Genomic DNA, 20159 nt, shown 5'->3' with positions numbered 1-20159 from the left:
TGTTAATTGGTTCAGGGTCCTTAAGTTTACAACTACATTTTTCCAAATACCCAAATAATAGCCTATATAAAGTATCACCCCGCCTTTCGTTGCTTGCTGATTTCCTTGATGATCATCATGGAGCAGTGTAGGATTGGATGATGAATGAATGAATTCCCCTACTTTTTCTGTATCAAATATTACCATATTGCTTTTCTTTCTGCTTTGCGTGTTCTGTATTTAATTTGTCCTTTTGTTCTCTGCTGCATTAGTACCACATAGCCTCTCCAGGCTTAGTGCCAGTTCTTTCTTACTATTCATTCATCCATTCATTCGACCCCCCAAAAGACTGGAGGGACAGGGTCAGCAGTAATTACTCCAATTCTGCTACTCCGTTGTGAACCAGACGATCCTTTTCTCAAAATTTTGCCTAAGTATGTGAGCTTGCACTGTTATCAGTACGTTTTGTCTGTGAATACAAGATTCATACGATTAATCATTCCAAATCATGAGTTTCTGTTCTTGTGAATATGACGCTGTATCACATTTCTTGTTTTTTTTTATTAAGCTATATCACTGTTTAAGTTTAATCTTTGTTATAACCAGTCAGACCAAAAGGTTATTTCCTTGGTTGGTATGTGCTGAGAACTTTATGACTTGAGTGTGGAAAGCATAAAATGTTATTACGTTGCGGGGTTGTTTGTGTGTGAAAGCCAGTCATCACAAGACATATCATTACCATAGTAATTGATGTGTAGCTACCCAGTGACCTATCACACTGGCTCACTCATATCTTCATGTATAACGGTATTTTCAATCACCAGTCTGGTCACAGTGGTGTATTAACAGCTATCTGGGGGGATTTAATGCAGTAAAATATTTTTATTTTGCTAAAAACAAGCAGCAAAGCAAGTTGAGGTGAAACTCTTGAAGAAACTGGACCTTGGTATTCCTGTGCAGAAATTTGTGACCCAGAATTGTGGTACAGGTTTCTGCTTATGATAAGGAAAGGGGGGTTAAAAAAAAAATTACGCAGACAGTGATTCAAAGAAGCAAATGAACATTAGAAAAAGTATAAAAGATGATGAGAGTACTGAGTACAATCACGTGTTGATGGAAAGGCTTCGACAGTCAGAGTGATGAAGTGGACTTTTCAGGTACTGTAGCTTGATAACGAACTGGGGTCAGCTGTTCCATAAAGAAGTTAACTTAGAACATGAGTATGGTTACTTTGAAGGATAGATAGTCAGAGGTGTATTGTTGAATTATTATACATGACCTTTCTTGGTCCCGTTGAACTGTTACTTTGTGACGTGACCACTGTCAGTCTGCCAGAACAATTCATCTGGCAAGGGTGTGGAACCAACGGTGCTGGAAAATTGGTGTTGCCAATACACTCGTTAAGTTTCATTTAGTTTAGCAAGGCTGCAACATTCTTTCATGCGTTGGCCTTTGTCACCTAATGGTGGCAGTGCATGCTGCTCGATCTTTGGCATCTTTCCTATTCAGTCCCTTATCCCCTAGGTCACACACTATGACCTCATCCCAGGTCTTTCATGGAGACTATTGCATTTTGTTTATGTTACTGTAGCTATTTTTACATTATTTTATCATAATTATCATTATGATTGTACTTCCAATATACAGGTATTTTGTTCCATTTCCCATCATCTTTGAACCCAAACATTTTGAATTTTAAAGTTTGTACTAATATACTACATATATATATATATATATATATATATATATATATATATATATATATATATATATATTATATAATATAATATAATTTACCTAAAGTAAATCTTCCTGTGTGTAGTTTTTCCCAGTCCCTGAAGTCACTTAAAAGGAAGCGTGGATGTGCTCCTTACAGTTGTCATCCTTATACTGTATGTTGGGAATGTGTTCCAAAATACAGTATCAACTTTCTTCTTACAACCAGGACCATTATTTGTGAATTGGTAAACAGCTTTATAGGTAGCAGTAGAACTTTCATTTATGTGTGTGTGTGTGTGTGTGTATACAATATATATATACAGGGTATATAATTATATATTTATGTTTACAGTAAACTGTCAGTTATCTGGGATAATTCAGCCAACTCCCACACCAAATATTGTCTAGTACCCTCCGATTGGCTCAACATTCAGTGTTGAACTGGATAATGTGTTATTATCCATCTCGACTCTATTGTAAAATTAAACTTAAAATACAATACAGTATTGATACAATACATATAGTATGGTAATATAGTACATGATACAGTGTTGTACACTCATAATCATACTTTACTTACCTAGTCTTGGCATAGATAGAAGGTAGATACGCACAGATACGTCCCCACTATACAGTAGTCAGAGCACTGTGGGGCGACGAGGTTAGTCACAGCACTACAGCAACGAGTGATGCATTGGAGGCCACAGACTAAGTGACAGCAGTAGGGTTTAATCACCACATGAGTCACAAGAGCAGAGCGTACAGATGCGTCCTCACTGTATGGTGTCCACGGGAGAGGCTGAGAGAGCGATGGTTGGCTTGGCGTGCCGGGTGGGCTGCTCCCTCGGCAGTGCATTGAGATTGGCTGGCACGTTGCGAGGTTTTCCCAGGTGCTGCCTGGGTCCTGTGTCTGAGCCGGATGATATGCCTCTGCTGGATATTGCATAGGGCTGCTAGTTGCTTCCATTTTTGGCGCTAGATGTTGCTTTAATAGAGCCAAGCTAAAAGCACCAGATATTGCGTTGGGCCGGTTATTGTGGCGATGGATAATTAAGAGTTTAATATATGAGGCACCCAGGACCATAGGGGTGTAAGGCACACTTCCCAACTTTTGGAGTTAAAAGTGGGAAAAATTAGCTCAGAGGTGCCAAAGTATCTTACAACAAACACTTCACGGAAAAAGAACCCCTACGGGTCACGAGTGAAGGTCGAAAGTAGCATGTTTTTGTGCGTGGATTTATACAGAGGTACTTGAAGGCATAGGTCCATAGGGGCATAGGCATCAGCCAACGAGCGTGTGCCTGGTGACCACACACCCGGTCTCAGCCAATCACGTGGCACTTCCCATGAACAGCTGACTGCCTCTTCACTCAGTGCTACACTTGGTGATGTATGGCTGGGATCTGCGTGGATTATCCTCCTCTATTTCGCCCTTTTTTCGTGGATTAAATAGACAGTCATGGGTGATAGTGATTCAGTAAGTGATGGTGAGGCCAGGAAGTTAACCAGGAAGAGAGCAAGGCGGCCAGAGGCTTGGAAGAAGAGGGAAATGAAGAGGAAGAGAGATAGTGGTGAAGCTTACTTAAGCCACACAACAAGTAAACACATGAATGCCCAGGCAGTGGGTGAGCCTTGCAAGTGTTCTGCACGATGTTTTGATGCTGTGGGGTGGGACAACGTCCAGACAATATTTAAGAACTACTGGCATAATGTCCTTCGTATGTTTTTGTCAGGTCTTTAAAAAAAAAAAAAAAAAAAAAAAAAACTATTGGGCCTAGGATAATAAAACTCTAACATGTTACTAATACCATTATATATATATTACAAAGTAACATTACTTTCATGCAGGAAAGTTTTATGTATAGGTTTATTTTGGGAGTGTAAAAAAAAACACACACACAAAAACACCTTAAAAAACATGGCAGCACGTCTTGACGAGACATTTCCATTGATACATAATATAATGCCTTAACTATCGAAATGATGTATGTAATTAAACCCTAACTTTAATGATTAATTACTCAAAACAAGGGTCTTGTGGGTAATGCCTGTCTGGTCCTGGGTGCCACATATATATATATATATATATATATTTATTTATTTATTATATATATATATATATATATATATATATATATATATATATATATATATATATATTTATTATATATATATTTATATATATATATTTATTTATTATATATATATATATATATATATATATATATGTATATATTTATTATATATGTATATATATATATATATATATATATATATATATATATATATATATTATATATATGTATACACACACACATACAGCAAGACCTCACTATTCGGACTAATCGGGGCCCAAGCCAGTCCAAAAAACGTGAAATTCCGATAAAAGCGACATCCAGACTTCCCCTTGCTAACCCGGACTTTTCCAATATATCAGACATTAGTCCAGATTACTTGAACAGTTTTTAAACTGTTTTGAATACCATTGCAGTACTGAACTGTGTTATAACTTCACCACATTAATCAGATGATATAATTTATATAATAATGCTGCACTGTACACTGATAAACATGTCTTTTATTTACCTTATTGTGGTGAACACTCTTGAAGTGGTCAGGCAGTCTGGACTGCTTCTGGCTTTATCAGACTTTTTCCGATATATAGGAATTTAGTCCGGTAGCTCCTCGAGTCCGATAAAAGCTAATTCCGGTCTAATGAAGTCTGTTATATCGAGGTTTTACTGTGTATGTATATATATATTTAATATATATATATATATATATATATATATATATATATATATATATATATATATATATATGTATACAGGTACAGTATATACAGTATACTATTTATATCTTCATACACACACACACACACACACACACACATTAATGTAATATGGGTTGTAATGAAATTCAATTTTTATTATTCTTTAGTGTACTGGTGCCTTAGTCATTTTACAACATTAATTTTCTTTATATGGAATTTGATCTAAATAAAATGTTAGGTACAGTGTATGCAATAAATGGTCGTGAATATGTATTTAGTGGCGAATACAAGAAAGTTTGTACAGGTAGTTATTTCTCTGCCTAGTGGTTTTTTAATGTACTGTCACAAACAGAAATTTGCTGACAATTCCCTGCCAACATCGTGTCCTGCTTTAACATCAGAGAGTATTTTTTAATATATTCTCTTGTGTACTGTACTTCATATTGTAATGACAGAAATATTTCACAATACCTTCCATCGCCACAGACAGCAGGGAAGTGTCGAGAAACCATTTGCTATTGTATTAGCAGTTATTTGAGTTAATGATTGTCTAGTTTCATACTAAGAACTAATGATGTATTAGCTGCTATTTTGTTAGGGATTAGGCCTAAATTTGTACTCTGCCCAATTTAGTTAGAATTGTGTCTGTAATCAGTGGGTAGGATTGAGAATGGTATTGGAATTACAGTTAGTAGGGTAATGTTTCAAGCCTTCATTTTTGGATAACATTTTATTACCGTATTTTGTGTCCAATAATTTTTTTCTTTGGTGTTGTTCCGATTTTAAAATATTCTTCCTGGAAACAGTGGAGTGCCTTGTGTGTGCATATAATTTGTTGCTTTGTGTACACTCAAAACAGATATTAACTGTTACCTGCCTTGACAGAGTGAAACCTTAAGCAGGTTGAAATTTGTTGTCCACGTACCGTAAATCCATGTTTTTGAAATAAGCATTAAATGTAAAATAAAAGTGACCAACAAGAATTTAAATATCCAGCAGCTTTTCTAAAACTAATGTTATTCTTAGTAGCTGCTCAGGAATTTTTCAGGTACAGTACAACCATGTCTCGTTATACGGTGGTACCCGGTAATACGTCAAGTGATAACCCATTGCATAGTGATTTATCCAATTGCATGGTCAATATAATGTGGGTTCAGTGGGGATAGGGAGGGAGCCCTATGACCACGTAACTGCCCTTAGCAGTACCATGCTATCCACTAGAGGTTGTATCTTTGCCAGACATGATTTCCAAGTCACAAGTTTCATTATTTCACACACGTTTCAGTATATCACACACAAAACGTTGTCACTTAATATTGCACACTGCACTATTTGTTACACACTTGGATTGTTGTTTGGTGATAGCAGTGGTGTTTCAGTGGCCTTGTGTGCACATAGTGGAATGATAGGGGGATGATCAAAGTGAATGTAAACACTGGGTGGCCACCTTGGCTCCAACATCTGACTGTCAGCTTGTGCAGGAGATATGGTACCATTTATGCACAGGATTGTCATATGTGACCACCACAGTTATGAATTTCACCATCAGTATTGCAAAACTGGGTTTACCTTTTAGTTCATTGTTCTCTTGTTTTATAGTGAACAAATGTATTGCGAGACCTGACTGTACTGAATATTTAGAATGCAATTGCATACTGGAGGGTCACTTTAGTTGCTACTGCAATGATTCATCAGTAGGTATGAGAAATTTTCATTGCCGGTATTATTTATGTCCAGTGGTAGGAGTTCTTGCCATTATAAAACTGTACCTTGTGTTTGCTCTTAATATAAAAAGATGGGGAATCTTTAAGGTTTTATATATATATATACAGTATATATATAATTTGTAAAGAAAGGAATGGCACACACTCACTTTATAACAATGGAATTTCACTGTACAGTTTATATACACTATTCTATACCTGCTGTTGTATGGGTTATGATGGCTTGAATCATTAGTAATGTTGATATTCCAGGCTTAGCATATTTTTTAATTTACAAGAAACATCATTTGATTGATGTTTGTCATATAGAAAGAATTGTGTTAAAGTGCATGTCATTGCAAAGGTTTTGGTTTTATAAATACTGTTGTAGATAGGGGTGTATGACCACACAATTACTGTTTTATATTAAGCATGATGAGGTTCTGACCATATTCATGCACAGTTTTCAGCTATTGTACAAAATGCGAACCTGTTTTGTTCATTGTTGTCCAGAGCAATTAAGATTAATGAAAAAGGAAAAAACTGAGTAATCCAGATTGAGGAGGAATTGGTGGCTAGTGTGAAGTGAATTTAGGTTTGATTAAGAGGGCCTTGTGCTGTAATGTAGTGGCCACCCTCACACGGTTGCCGTAACTAATGTTGTGTCTTCTTCTCTCTTCTTGTCGTTTTCACAGGTTGGCCTGACTCTGTAAGAATCGTTCCATCCTTTTGACCGGTGCCGTCCATCCATTGCCGCCCACCTGTCCACCAAAACAAAAATATATCCATATGTTATTCGTCATAATTATTTTTATCCACTATGTTCGTCGGTTAGGACAGTTTTAGTCATGATCATATTCCATATAAGACTTTTTCTGATGTTGATTATTGTACAGTTAATAATTTGAGAGAAATAAACTGATAAGTTTGAAAAAAAAAAAAAAAAAAGTTTGAGCTGATGTACAGTACCTCACAAAGCAAAGTTATATATTGTTTGCCCTGTGTTTTGCTTTGTGGTGGTAATCTTTTGCCTCCTGTTTGTTTTGTTATCTTTGCAGGTAGCGGTGCTTGGGTTCAGTGGCGCGCGATGTCACCCACAGAGTGTCAGACAGGATTAGGGAAAAAGCGTACAAAATATGACACCTCGACGTAGTTAGTGATAAGAATCTTGGCATTTCCGTACCTCCCTTTTGAGTATTGCTTTAAACTTTTATAAAATCCTGTGAAACTCCACAGCTGAAATATGCCATAGATATTTGAAATTTACTCTTTGAATCTGGGTGATGGTCTTTTTACTTCGTTCTTGCTGCTTCCAGATGATTTTGTTCGACTAAGGAAAGGTCTCTTGTATTTCGAGGGGTTTATTAGGCTTTACCAAACCTCTCCAGTTTGAAGAGCCTGTCCTGAGCTGAATAAAATTACCAGGAAATGGCAAAAATAAAATGAAAAAGAAATACCTAGGTTCAGTGGACTAATCTTTGCGAACCTTGGGGTACGATCTCTAGTCATCACTTCGACCTAAGTGTCTCTTGCGTGTTTGGCCACCTGCTGAGTCAAGGGAATGTGAAGAGGGTTTTTATCTTCTCCTCTTTGCAGGCAACAGATCGCAGACCTACTACCACTCTACTGCTCCTGGCAACCCCCACCCAAGTGTGTTCCTTGACAAGACACATCATCCGCACAGAGAGGCCAAGGTGTCCCCTCTCATTGTCATCATATCTCACCTCACCCACTTCATTCATCGGATGTTGTCTGTCTCTGGCCCCTTCACCCAGAGGATGTAATCTTCGTTTTATTCTTGCTGGTTACAGTACATACAGTATCCACATCATCCAGCCTTTTATTGTCTTGTGAGCTGCCCAGTTGCTGAAGACTGGTCATTTAAGGGGAGAGTCACCAGTTTCTTCCCACTGAGTGGCAGCATGTGAGCAGTAATTCCCAATTGCCCCGTAGATGTAAACCCTTACCAGACAGTTATGTTCAGCAAATGATGGACTTTATGAACTGGAGAAGTTAGTTGTAACCTTCATTAGTTCTTCAGTATGGAAAGTCTTTCATAGCTTGAATATAATGCATGGACGTAGCAAGAATAAAAGTATGCCATTGGACTGTAGGGGTGAACATAAACATTTGATACCATGTTCCAGATTCATCCATTACCTCTGTCCATTATCATCTCTTGTCTTCTTTTCTTGTGATGATCTTAGTTTGAACTGATTTTTTTTTATACGAATCAAAACATCATGACTGTGTATTTCCGTCTGGATGTTTATTGTTCTTCAGTTATTTATTTTATTTTAATTTACAAATGAAAATGGTGGTTGCCACATGAGCAAAGCATTTCAGATGAGACATCCTTAAAATATGTTAGAAATTATTCATTCTGTTTCTCTCTGCTTATATTCATTCATTAGTCAGATGCATAACTTTGCCGTTTATTCATTTTTCAGTAACCTTCAACCTTTTGCTTACTCCATCTTTTCCTTCTGATATAGTCATTGGTATACTGTGATGGTGGTGGGGGAGTGTAAAATTATATTAGCAAAACAGATTGATGTGAAATGGTTCCTAATTGTTGTTTTCGGATTGTACATTACACTCTCATCTTAAATGTCAGGACCAGCTTGCCTAGCCCCGGGCTCCTACGCTCCTCATAGGGCAACACGGGATTAGGTGATGATGATGACATTACAATCTGTTGAATACAGCAACACGCAGTAGTTCTTTCTTCCATTTTTGGATTAACTCTGTTTCCGGTCGGATCATTCATTCTTATTTGTCAATGCTTTCATGGACAAAATATTAATCTTGAACCCATTGACAGTTATTAAGTATCAGGATAGCTATAAACATTTTTATGAGTTCATGTATTCAGTTGCAAGGAGATTATCGCATTAAGCTCGTGGTGTATATGAACAGGGTAAGTCTTATGTAATTTTGTTCCAGTTTTGTAAGTGAGATGGTTAAAATTTTAGATATCCCCCTCGTCTGACCCCAGAGTATACCACTGACAATAGTTTTCTTGTAGTGATTTTAATAAACTGTGTGCGTCTGTCAGTTAGTTAGGTTTCCTGTACTGTACTTGGTCGCTTGCTATAGTCAAATCATTCAGTGAATCAGATCGTCAACACCTTGTTCCAAACCTGACTCAGTCATCACTTACTTCATGTATCCATTAGTCCATGATTCATGCTTCAGTCATACTTTCCCACAAACAACCACCCAGGGGTGCCAGACTGCCAGCCTCGTTAACCCTTCCTCCACGTTCTCTTTTTTTTTGTGAATATGTGATATGCCTGTTTTTTTTCTTTGTCGTTTCATGGTGTAAGGTGGGACAGTAAGGCCACAGCAGCAAGGAGGTAGAGACCACCGGCTGGTTCGACCGACTGTTAACTGGGGGCTCTGCTTTTTGTCGCAATGTAGCCTTCCCCCAAGAGCAGTGGTAATGGTTCTAAAGCTGTGATGCACAAGTAGGCCAGCTTTATGCTAGGGTTTGTCTTTTGGCTTTTTTTTTAAAGATAAGTATTTTTTCCCACTTCAGTTCAGAACTTGTGTTCAGTAAAGCCATTGCCAGACGAAAAAATTTATAAGTGACTACTGCTGTTCTTGCATTCTAAAATGAAATAAAAATTTTGAAGCTACTGTAACAACTGTACCAAAAGACACCCTAGTTTGCTGGAATATTGGAATAGGTGTGGAGTTGCTTCATTACTCCTGTAGAAGAATGTTTACTGATGTTCCTAATGTTGTTTTTATTATTACATGTATTTCTTGTTATTCTCTGTCTTTCCTTTCTCTATTGTGCTCAATATAATCCTTTTCCTGCCCACCAGCGCACAATCTGGCATACGTAGCCATCTTATGTATGCCTGGCCTGAGTGAGTGCATATTGAACTGACGGTTGAGGCTTAATCTTATATAGAACTAAATCACTTTATTATAAGGGTGAATTGATGCCCGATGAACAAACAAGATCAGGATTGTACTTGTATCTGCAGATTTTATATGTACGGTATGTCCCCCAAACATTGTACCGTAACAGATAGGCAACAGGAGACTCGTCATTCATCCAGCTGGGTGCCTTTTGATTAGTGTGACTTTTTTATTTTTTATTTTTTTTTAAATAGAACGTTAGGTTTGTGAAACTCGTTTTTACAGCTTTTTATGCGTCGTGGTTCAAAAGTATGTACACATACCACTGGTTGAATAGCTGGACTGGAGAAGTTGAACCATTCAGCTACCTATGTTTATACTGTAATAATAAATTATTGGCGATTACAAGATTAATGAAAATTTAGGAGGAAGTGAAGTAAGTACAGAGTGATTTACTACTACTTCCTGTATGGGACTGGATGTTTGTTGTGGTTGCTCTTACCTTTTTTCATACATTCCACCAGTTCTGAACCAAACCCTCATCCACACCTGACCCACACTTTTGCATCTCTTCTACACCACCCTAACCACATCCCCCCCCCCCCACAAACATAAAACTCGTCACTCAAGTGCCTAAACATATGCTTATTGACTTGATATCCAACATGCTGAATATTTTAAATGGATGTAAACAGTTTCTTGACATAAATTTCCATTTTGTTCATGGTAAAGCATGTTTCTTGCCTGTTTCTTATGTACAATATTGCATTACTTCCAATTTTCACAGCAAGCACGTACCATTTGTCACAAATTGCATTGGAGTGAGTGTTGCAGTTGGCTGCATAATGCAGTCCTTTAGTCTGATGAAAGTACAAAACAGAATCGACACTGACACTAGATTTGCCTCTTGCCTTTTCCCTTGTCCTCAGTTCCAGGTACTACAATAGGAACAGCAGTCCCATAATTCAGTCCTACCTGCCCTACTCTCTCGGTCTGTACTTTAACCCAAACTTTTGGCTACGTGTGTGAGTTGTGCGTTTCCCTTCAACATTTTACTAACTCTTTCTGTCTCAACAGAGGGACCCCTTCTGCCTGTCCGCCCCAGAACGCCATGTCGAGAGGTCGACCAGAGTGGCGCCCTTATTCTCGGTGAGTATCCCCTTTTTACTTGCCTTTTTGGTACAGTAAGTCCTCATTTTATTTGTGTGTTGGGTTTACAGTATATATATATATATATATATATACAGTACTGTATATACCATAAGACGGGGCTGTTCGACTCACTTCTGGCTATTTTTCATTGTACGAAGGTTTGTAGTGACACTTAAAATGTTTTACTGTATGGGTAATGAAACACAAACGATCCAACTTCATATGTGAAAATAGATTTCAACATAGAAAATCACAGAAAAGACATAGTGTATTTAAAAATAAAAATAATCCTCAGCATCTGATGTGGGGCAATTGGATTTGGTGGGCTTTCCTTGTGTGAAACACTGAAAGCTTTCATTCTCATTGCTTCAACCTTCGATGCCTTAGTGTCCAATACAGTATTGTCCTTTGGTTGCGTGTCTTCAGGAGACCCACCTTTCCGCTTCCCCTACTTCATTTCAACTTGAACCAGCCAGACAAGGTTTGGTTATATACATTGATTGGTCCTGCTTCAATCCATGACTTCTGCAAGCGTTCAGCCTTGTAAGCAATATGTGGACTATGGTGCTTTCTAGTGGCAGTGATGGAGAACATGATGGATGATCCGCTCTGCATGTTTTATACCACACTGGAATACCTGAAGCTTTCCCGTAAGATCATCCGTGATGTTGGTTTTGTCATAATTAATGATATGCAGGAGGTACTCCCCTAAGGCAGTCTTCAAGCTTTTTTAAGTAAGCCACTACGACCTCATCAGACAGCCCGCTTCCTCGAAATATTTTGGCACGTCCTGGAGGACAGTTGGACTTTATATCTGTTCAGGAAGCCATGTACCCAATCTGTGCCTGGGAGATTATCCTTGAAATCTGCAATGTAGTGTCTACAACTGTCCAGCTAGTACGTGATTTAGTTACAGCATATAAGTTGCCCCAGATTGCCAGGTCAAATTGCCCCAGGGGGCCGAGTCAAACTGTCCCATTAGTCTAAAATAATTATATTTTACAAATGAAAGCAGCTAGCATACTTTGGTAGGGGGATAAACATTAGTGACACATAGCTTCTTATTATATATCGAATGGACAGCAGAGGAAAATTCAGTTAATCTTGTCTATTGTTGTAAATCACAGCTCAGAAAAATTTGAAAATATCAGGAATGAAAAATTGATCCCAGTTCACTTAGCTTCAGCAAGCAACCCCTAAATTTCATTTACATTATAAATTAGTGATTTTAGAATTTACAGTAAACCCTCGATAAAACGAACTAATTGGGGGGAGGGGTAGGTCACTATATCAGAAAGTTCCCTATATACAAGGGGTTAGTATTTCCGAGGGATTACCAGACTCAGTCCTTTAGATGAGGGGAGTCGTTTGGTCCTATGTGCTCAAACATGACTTAAATTAACTCTGAAGTTTTACCTGGTGAATTCAATGGTTTATGAAATTGTACCTGTAAATATAATACTGTATGAAGTTGTACATATAAATACAATACCTATAATAAGAATACAGTATAATGTAGTACTGTTACAGTACACTTACTGTGCCAGGAAGAGATGCTGTTGTCATGTGGGCTGATTCCTGAACTTCCCCCTCGTTTAGCGACCTTTGTTCACAAAACCCGGGGGAAGTTCGGTTGCGATTTGGCCGTTCGTTGTATCTGAAATTCGCAATACCGGGGTTCGTTAAATCGAGGGTTTACTTTGGCTGTTTGTTATATCCGAAATTCGTAATACCGGGATTCTTTATATTGAGGGTTTACCGTAGTACCATATGAAAAAGTCAAAATACTTGACTTCACTATATAGTCCTTACACTTACAAGAAAATATTTACAACTTACTCTTAACTTGAAAATATTTATGAAATGCCTTCACTATGTACAACACTGGGTGACACACAGGCAGAGTGAGCGTGAGGGGGGGAGTGAGTGAGTGTATGGCCTTGACAGCCTGGAGGATGGTGGAGGACTAGTTACCATACATGCCTGCTAATTTTTACCTGCAACTCTTGAAAAATGCAGTCACAGTGAATTTTTTATTTTAAACCGTTTTAAAATGACACTGGCACTGGCTGCGGAATTATGTCAGACTGTTTTAAAACGGCACTGGCACACTGCGGTTTAAATTATTTTTGGGACATCGAAAAATTGCATGTAGGCTAAACCTATGTTCATTGGAAATGGTATCTTGTGGAGAAAATTCACTTTGGCTTATGTGAACTTACTCTAATGTGATTGTTCATCTCCTCCTTCCAACCTCAGTTTTTGCATCCTTTGTGAGCTGACATTTATGATATACACAGAACATACTGTAATCCATCCATTAAACTCTCCTCCATCCAACCTTAGTTTTTGCATCCTATATTAACTTGCATTTAAGATAGGAAGCATTATGAGGAACACACTGAGGTGGTTTGGCCATGTGGAGAGGATGGAGGGTGAAAGACTGACGAAGAGAGTGTATGTGAGTGAGGTGGAGGGGGGAAGAGGGAGGGGGAGGCCGAGGATGAGATGGAGGGATGGGATGGAGAGGTATATGAGAGAGGGGGGTGTGAGTTGGGAGCAGGGCAGTGAAATGGCGGAGGACAGGGCGACTTGGAGGCGATTTGTTTGTGGCCACCCCAAACAGGATTGAGGCGTCTGGCAATAGATAGATAGAGATAGATTTAAGATATACACCGAACATATCTTAATCCATCCATTAACTAAACCAGTATCACCCTAGCCAGTCATTGAAGGGAAGAGTTAAACCAGTATTGCACTGTGCAGTCATTGAAGGGAAGAGTTAAACCAGTATTACCATATCTAACCAGTTTTACCTTATCTAATAATTGATGGGATGTGCCCAGTTGCTCTTCTCTGAGCAGCATAGTGTGGTCAGTAAACCCCAACTAGCCCTTGGAATTATACCCACACTGGCCATATCTGGTAAGTCAACTCTGGGCAAAGGCTTCAGGGTCTATCCCCAAGTCCCAGTAGCCCTTCTTGGGGCCCAGTAGTCCTCGTACACCTCCACATGTCACCACTTCGGCGCAAATATTCACCGTCCATATTGAATACATGCTAGGGCTGTCTCATGCAGGACTGGTGTACTGGTATGAGCGGGGGTTTATTTATGACATGTCGGCGGGTCTTCTGGTAGATCAGTAAAGTTTGCTTTTTTATGAAATTCAAACCATTTAACCAAACCATACGTGTTCCCTACGTGTCAGCAAGTGGGTTGGTGGAGGGTTAGTGCCCCTCCCTGTAAAACAAATAACTCAAAGTCAAAAGGCCACCCCTTATGGGATTATGGCATCTGGCAATAGATAGATAGATAGATCAATAAACAGTTCCCTACCCCAGCCAGGATTTGAACCTGTGTCCATTAGGACTACAGGCCATCTCTCTACCAATTCAGCCACCACCTCCCCCAAGCCGTATTATTAATACATTATGAAGATTAATGCTAAAAGCAACTAAATGCATGGAGGGGTTAGCAGACACCTCACTTGTTTGTCTTACTAGAAGTACAGAAAGTCCTCATTACATGCTTTCCCCCCCCCCCCCCCAGTTGAAGTCCATAATAATTTGCAGAAGAATTAGATGTCAAAGTTCCATTGCTACCTTTGAAGTTTATATTCTGCATTCCCCTATTAACACTGCTATTTATATGTAAATATTGTGAGGGGGTGGGGGAGGGAAAGACCAAGGATAAGATGGAGGGATGGCATTGAGAGGTATAAGGGGGGGGGGGGGGGAAGTTGAGGAGAGGGCAACAAAATGACAGGGGACAGGGTGACTTGGAGGCAGTTTGTTTGTGGCCATCCCTTATGGGATTAAAATCATATTGCTGTAGATAGATAGGTAATTGTGATGTTTTGTAATACCTGCAACAGTTAACGAAGAAATTTGTTGCTTAGCACAAAATAAGAAAAAGCGATTGATACCGTAGCTTCACTATACTTTAGTGTCCATCTACCATTTTGGGTTGGTTGGTAAAATGAGTACCTAGGGTCACACCTAGGGGAGAGAAATGAGGTAACCTGGGTAAAGCAGTGTCCTTGTTTCTCAGGTCACTGCGTAAATTATTTGCCCTAGGGTCAAAGCTTATGTTGCTGAAGGTAGCACCACAGCCAAGTGCCCAGTGACATTTACCCCCACCTTTACCTTTATAATATACATGTGAGATCACTTGCTAAAACCGTCTCAAAGAAACTTGGATTGTTGGACAGAGTTTGTAGCTTCCTCATTGATGAACAGTTAGCTGTAATTTGTAAGAGTCATGCCTGCTTTCAGCATGAATATTGCTCATCCTTGTGGAATGGATGTGGAGAGGTTGCACTAAAACAAGTAGACAAAATTCAGAATAAAGCTGTTGGAGTTATAAATAACCCTGCCGTTATAAATAAACTACCTCCCCGACAAGTAAGAAGGAATGTTGCCTCCCGTTCGTTATTTTACAGATACTTTTATGGCAGATGCTTAGACGAAGTTACGTCCATTGTGCCACCTCTCCATGCCTTCCCTCATGCTACATGGGCATCTGGTAGCACTCATGACTGGAATGTCACACGACCATATCTCGGAGCTTCTGCCTATCAAAATTCTTTTATTCCCGGAACTGCATCTCTCTGGAACTCGCTTCCCCAGAGTTGTTTTCCTCCAAATTTCAACCCACAACTGTTCAAGTCTAACTGTTACAGATATTTTATGAACAGAGGACACCAGTAATCTGGTGTATGGATTATTATTTTTTTTTTTTACCCATTTGTTTTTCCTTCCTCCGTTCTGTTAAAAAAAAAAAAAAAAAAAAACTGCATCACTGGAACTCACTTCCCCGGAGTTGTTTCCCCCCGAACATCACTCTACAGCTGTTCAAGTCCAACTGTTACAGATATTTTATGAGTGGAGGATGCCAGTAATCTGGTGTATGGATTTTTTGTTGTTGTCTTTCCTTCCTCTTTTGTTATTAAAGGGGGAAAAAAGTATATGACAAAATTAGGATTTAATCAGGGATCACTTCTAGCTAGAAGAGTAAGTGGAGAACTTGGCTAAACAGTATTGGGAGGGAGACCTGGGCAGTGATTGACAAAGCAGCAGAAACAGCCTCACTTAGGGCAGCAGGGTGAATGATGCTCAAAGTTATTGAGAATTTATGAGTACACTGATCCCTTGGCTGTCACACATAATTGATACCAAACATGGCATGTGATAACAAATACACAGAACCAAAGGGATCTGTTCTAATTAGTATCAGGCATCCCAAGTGCAAGCCCAGATTTTGCCTTATACAACAATTTACTCTCACTGAATACATACGTACCTTTATGGTAAGTATCAGAAGCACATGGTGGCATGGTTAAGTAAATAGGAATTAATGAAAAGAGCATAGTAAGGAAGTGACATGTACCATAGACTTGAGCTGGGCTTGAGGTGAGGAGTTTTGAGGCTAGGGGTGGAAAGTAAGTGGTCTCCACCACCTGGGATTAACTTTGCAAGTAGGGCCTCATATTTGAATCCCTCAAAGTCATCAGAAACCACAGACAATGGCATCATCATTGTTGGTAGAAACCAGCTCAGGTGAATGATAATTATATTTTTGAGCCGAAAAATGTGCTATAATGGCAGGAGTGCAGATTTTCATATTGCAGTGATAATGAAAATCACTATAACCAAGGGGTTGGTGTACTGTATCATGGAATGGAAGAAAGGGTAGTATAATTGAGATGTGGCATTACTTAATGGGTTAAAAGGAGTACACAGAGATTGTATGGATATAAACAACGAATGTTTATACCAGTAGAGAGGGTGCCAAAGAAGATCTTTGTGAGATCAAGGTTAATGTTAGTGGAAGCTGACCCTATGTGTTATGCAAGAAGAGAGTGGAGCAGATCTTGATGAGAGAGAAGGAAGAGGAAGAGGAGTGTCTGAAGGAATGAATAAAGTATGGGAGGATCAAGTAGCCTGGAGGTGGTAGTGTTATGACCATCCCCTGTCCAGGGGCTCCCAGAAGGGAGCAGAATATTGGCAGTGAGAGTCTCTTTGCTACAGGATGTCCTTTGAGTTTATTAAAATTGTGTGGATGTGCAGAAAAAAAAAAAAATGTGCAAAGAAATCCCCGGTTCTGAAGGTGCTCAATAGGGAAACCCTTACATGGTGGCATCATTAGTTGCTCATTCATAAAACCTAATACAGGTACTACCATGCACCACCCACATTTTACTCCCTTGGGTATACCCCATTCCTCAACCCACTCTAGAATGTCACTGGGCTAGTAATAGCCAGTGCCCTAAAAATTGAATACCTCGTACAATTAGATAATACACAGAGCAGTTGAGGGATTCTTATATTAGGACAACTGGGACTACTGAACGTCAGAACTCCTCCATGGCGGGATACTGTGTCACCGGTCATTATATGTTTTCTAAGTGGGGCCATCTTTAGCTGTGTAAAATGGTACAATGCACCACAGTGAATAAGGAAACGCACTTACTTTGTACGGATGTTTACCAGGCGTTTAGAACACGTTTAGCCTTTCCTGCATAGTTAGCTGAGATTTGTTATTCAAGCAAGGTGTAGTAATTTTCTCATATAGTCATTGTGAGTGTTAATAATTGTATAATAATCAGCTAAGTTCTGTGAGCAACTTCACTGAATATTTTCATGTATTTATTGAAATTAAGCCAAAATTTACTATATACTGTACCAACATTATGTCTTGCACATGGTCCTTGAAGGTGAATACAAGACATCAAGAGGCATTGTACCCACAGACCCAGTGTACTCTGGGAAACTATGGGGCCAGACTTTTGGCAACAAAAAGAAACACTCCTTACTCTGCAAACAATACGTTAGATATGTGATGTCCCTTTTCTCTTAGCATGGGCTCATACCCTGTCTGTTACTTACCACAACACCTAGCAAATTATTAAAACAATGCCCTACACATCACCATTGGCTGCACCAAAACCAGTCCCACAGTCCACTTACACTCTGAAACTATTGTCCTCCCTGTCAGAGACTACCTCAGTATGAGGGGCACAAAATTCTGTGCAACTGCCTGTGCCACTACACAACATACATCATCACATGACAGACATACAACACAAACAAGCACAAAGCAATCACCATAAAACCTTTAACAACAATATCCCACCTCCAGACATTCTAACACTAGCAGTGAAGAAACACCTGCATACTCATTTGTCATGTAAGGCAGTACACCTTGATCATAGCACCATGCTAACCCCCAACCCCCCACCTTACATCAACGCATCAGAGGCATTGTTAAGTAGGGATGATCCAAGTTCACCAAGCTAGGCAAGGAGCAGGACATCACCCAGCCTTCCTCAGCCCACCTTAGATTGGAGTTGGGTAGAATAACAGATGACACTTGCCAGGCTTGTAGAATTGGCCCACACAATGGAGCACTGCACAGAACATGCCACACTAAGATCCAGACACATCAGCAGTGTGTGGAACCAATGAGACAACCTTCCAGGTGCAGTTGCTTACCTGCAGTTGATGAGTCTGTTCAGTCAGATGGACTGGGGTTGAATAACATGTACTGTATGGTAAATTATGAAAGTCCAAACTGGACCTCCTACCGTGCTCCAGACTCACCTAGGCGTAAACACAGTTGTCTGCAGACTGAAGTTCCCCTTGTGGAGTCCACCATCTTCTTTTGGGGGATAGGATGGGTGTTGTATACGGTTATAGTGACATCACACGTGTGAAGGTGTCCCTCTTCAGCTCCCAACCTTGGCAGTCACAAACATGAAATAGCGTAAAACACACACACAGGCATGCTTACACACATACATGGACATACATGAAAAACACGCACACACACACACACACACACACTCATTAGTGGTAGATGGTGGCGACCGTCATCCACTCACTTGATGTAGCGCTGCCTACTTCTGCCTTAGCCTTTATCATTCTTTTTCTGTGCCTGCCCTGCTCTCTTCCTATTTCTCCCACCTTTCATGTCACTTCTTATTGTTTTTCTTTCCTTTACAGGTGGCTTTACATTGAGTGACAAGCCAAATGGTTTCCTGTAAGCCAAGAAACGGTTTACAATGCTTGGTGGTAACCACATAACCAAATCATACGTGCTCCCTACATGTCAATAAGTGGGTTGGTGGAGGGTTAGTGCCCCTCCCCGTAAAGCAAATAACTCAGAGTCAAATGGCCATCCCTTACGGGATTACGGCGTCTGGCAATAGATAGATAACTTTGATTCAGTGGAGTTACATTGCAAGAGGCCTTAAGCTTGGCCTTTGGAGGGTACTTGAACCTGTCTCAAGTTCAAAGCCAACTGAATTCAGCTCATGACCACCTAAAACCTCACACATTGCTAGTAGAAACCACCATAGATAAATTACAGTATTAAGTTAAAAATATGCTGAAACCATAATACTGTATTGTCATCACTACTCATGTCCAGGTAACAGGCCAGATCATCATAATATTGTCCCCAAGGCTGAGGGTTAGCTATTACATGGTGGCCATGCATTCATTCAACACTCCCCATCACAGTCCAAAGACGTGTGTACAAAATGGCAGTAATGGCGAGGGATGGCTGGCTAGTCAGTAACATGCCATAACATTGAAATGTTTATACATATAGTTCACTTTTTGTGACTAGATCTGAGAAGATATTGTCATTCAGAACTGTAATGTACAGACCATATGTTGCATAATTGTGGCACACTTTGATGGTATGTTTGGCTAGACTAGGAGCTATGCCAGCTTTGTCTCTTGGAATGGTGGGGTGGCTATTTCTTCCCTGCTTGGGAACTTGTCATCAGGCACAGGTTCTGATGGATAAAAACAGGGTGTCTTTAGCTTGTCACTACACATGAATTAGGGCACGGTCTTTAGTTGGAAGAGTTGAGTGATGTATATATTTACAGTTACTGGTGAATGTTAAGTAGAGCCGTAAAAATTCTCAGAATAAGAATATCAGTTTTGCA

The 20159-nt window shown here is 39.5% G+C and overlaps 1 protein-coding gene across 1 annotated transcript in view; it reads left to right on the top strand.

The window, feature by feature from the left end:
- The window catches only part of hfp (Poly(U)-binding-splicing factor hfp), a 55569-nt gene that overhangs the window by 13510 nt on the left and 21900 nt on the right, over positions 1 to 20159 (top strand). The window contains exons 3-6 of the mRNA XM_080266685.1: positions 6870 to 7326; positions 7771 to 7868; positions 9504 to 9616; positions 11125 to 11196. The gene's annotated coding sequence lies outside the window, so the exon portion shown is untranslated. The remainder of the gene's footprint in view (positions 1 to 6869; positions 7327 to 7770; positions 7869 to 9503; positions 9617 to 11124; positions 11197 to 20159) is intronic.

The sequence above is a fragment of the Coenobita brevimanus genome, chromosome 21 (genome assembly GCF_032717465.1).
Source record: "Coenobita brevimanus isolate Jiangsu-jjx chromosome 21, ASM3271746v2, whole genome shotgun sequence".
Lineage (NCBI taxonomy): Eukaryota > Metazoa > Arthropoda > Malacostraca > Decapoda > Coenobitidae > Coenobita > Coenobita brevimanus.
The sequence above is the reverse complement of the archived record's forward strand: the minus strand, read 5'-3'. Positions and strand labels throughout refer to the sequence as shown.